Source organism: Wasmannia auropunctata, unplaced genomic scaffold (genome assembly GCF_000956235.1).
Source record: "Wasmannia auropunctata unplaced genomic scaffold, wasmannia.A_1.0 LD336085.1, whole genome shotgun sequence".
In the NCBI taxonomy this organism is placed as follows: domain Eukaryota; kingdom Metazoa; phylum Arthropoda; class Insecta; order Hymenoptera; family Formicidae; genus Wasmannia; species Wasmannia auropunctata.
In genome coordinates, this window is record NW_012026805.1 from 2,467,006 (window position 1) to 2,469,704 (window position 2,699).

Genomic DNA, 2,699 nt, shown 5'->3' on the forward strand with positions numbered 1-2,699 from the left:
TTCAGACGTGTGCTCTTCCGATCTATTTGTTGAAAAGTTAAAAATGATAGGCATTGTTATAAAACGTTTTAATATTTTATAATTTATAGCAATCATTTTGATTCTTTCCAACAAAATTATTTTAATTACTAAACAAAAATTATTTTCAGATCTGGATCCAGCAAAATTGTTCTTTCCGTGTATATCTTTTCTCCGAAGGATAATGGAAAATCACGGATGTTCTAAAACGCACGCACAATACTTTGTTCGTGTGCACTAATAGAAATTACTCCATGCCGAGTTTAATCAATTTGCCCGTAATTATCTACCTCGAACATTGATCACGATTCGCCGTTGTGCCGAGGCGTTTTGCAGCTCGAATTCGAGCCAACTCCCATCGTTGCTCATTAGCGATTCACGGACATGAATAATTCGGACGTATGTTCGATAGTACGTGTAATGTCGCGTTTTAACATTTGAAATAGCGATTCCGCACCAATATACGGCTCTAATGGGCTCAAAAGACATTTGTACACGGATACAGCACAAATATTTGCTCGTTCCTATCAAAAAGCGATAAATAGGAAATTTAATTAAAGTTAAGCTCGCTACGTCAGAACGAGTGCGCGCCTCGTCGTAAAAGTCATCGATTCATGAAAAAGCCGGGGAAGAAGACTGGAAGGCGTCTATATGGAAAGAATGAGTTTGCTGCAGAAATCGAAAATTTAGCTGGCGGCAGCTCTAAAAATTTTATTGAACCATCAAAATAAATTATGTTGAAAGCTTGATATTGATGAGCAATGCTGCAGAAAAATTTTGATATTCTAGCAGCTCATTTAACTCTTTAACATAATTATTTTCATCGTCCAATAAAATTATTTTAAGATGAATATCCTCGCTTTTTAGAATTTTTCGATAAAACTGCACTTTCCGTACAAGCTAAAACTTATACGGAAAGAACAATTTTGCTGAATCCAGATCTGAAAATAATTTTTGTTCAATAATCAAAATAATTTTGTGCGAGAATCAAAATAATTGCTAGCATATCAAAATGTTTTAATCTTTAAACCACCACGCGCAAAAAAATCACATACTAATCACAATGTCGGTCTGACAGACCGCTATTATGCTCTCGCTAATTTTATAAGTTAATTATAATAAAAATGTATGTTTTCTGAATACTTGTTGATGGGGAAAAGAAAAACAATGTTTTAATGTGAGGGTTAACATAAAATCTCATATACAATAGAAATAAAATATATTTAAATAGTGACAAATAAGAAAATTGTTGACAAGCAACATTTCAATAGCGGTCTGTGAGACGGATATAGTGGTTTAAAGGTTAATAGCAATGCTTATCAGTTTTAATATTTCAACAAATTATTTTGATGATTCAACAAAAAATTATTTTCAGATCTGTATTTAGCAAGATTTTTAAACCTTTCAACAAAATTGTTTTCTTTCCGTGCAAATTTCCATACATACTAAAACACACGCAGCGATGCGCGATACCCAGCTCTTTCCAAGGCATCCACATTTAATAACGCGAAAAAGAAATGTTTTACTTGTATCCTCCCTTTTCTTTCCTATAAAGAATCCATAGTGTAATCGATCTCGAATTATTACGTCGTGAGCTGAGACACGGATAATTCCTGCAGTGAGAAATTCCGAGAATGCAAAATGTCACGGGACGCTCGACGCGATTTCAGGAACGCGCATTTTTACGTACATATTCGCGCGCGCGCTCGCCGTCCGATTTCTTTTTTCCCATGCAAAAATTTAAACTACGACGTTTATTATGGACGCTGCATCTATAAACTTGTCCTTTATCCGGATTCATCGGACGCATTCCGTCCCGCACGTGGCGCGCGACGAGCGGCTCGCGTGGGTATACGCGATCAAGTGCGATAAGAATAAAGATGAGGCAGATGAGGAGAGAGGAAAAAAAAAATAATGTGCCGCACTTCGCCGCGCAGTAGAGCTTAATAGTGCCGATATTGTCGGCCGCGTAAAAGCACATGAATAAGTGTATCGGCCCGATAGCGTCGCGCCGCGATACCGCGCGTGCGATAACGCGTGAAAGGGGGGTGAGTCGAAGCCGCCGCTGATGCAGGCTGGTCGATTCCCACATGGCTTAAACACCGCCGGACACAATCGTCGGACACCGCCGACACTGAACGTCACCCCTCCTCCTCCTCCGCCCCTCTTGACCTCGACGCGACGCACCGCTCTCGGCCGCGGGCGATCTCGATCGTTATAGCGATGCTCCGATATTAACCTGATTTCACTCGGCGATCTTTTATCGCGACTGCCAAAGAGACCGATAGCTCCACTAATAAAGTGCACGTAGTAAATCGTCTGTCATTTGCATCCGCCGACCCCTCCCCCCCCGCTCTCTCTTTCTCTCACTGTGTGTGTCTGTCTTTGTCCGTCTCTCCGAAGTCTCGCTGAAGTCCCTTCCGAAGCGATTCCCTTCCCGGCCTCTGAATGTCACGCGACCGATCGATACTTGTACTCGGAGACAACGAAGATGAAAGAGCGTATTATCAGCGCATAACAGGACGGGAGGACGCGGGGATAAGGAGATCGCGGAGAGCGACCCACCGGTGTGCACTTTTCGCGCTAATTAATCCTTATGCGGTCGTTTGCTCGTTAAGCGGCGACTTCGGAGAATTCTTTTACGGGCGTCCGGAGAGAGAAATTTTTTAACATTCCCCCCC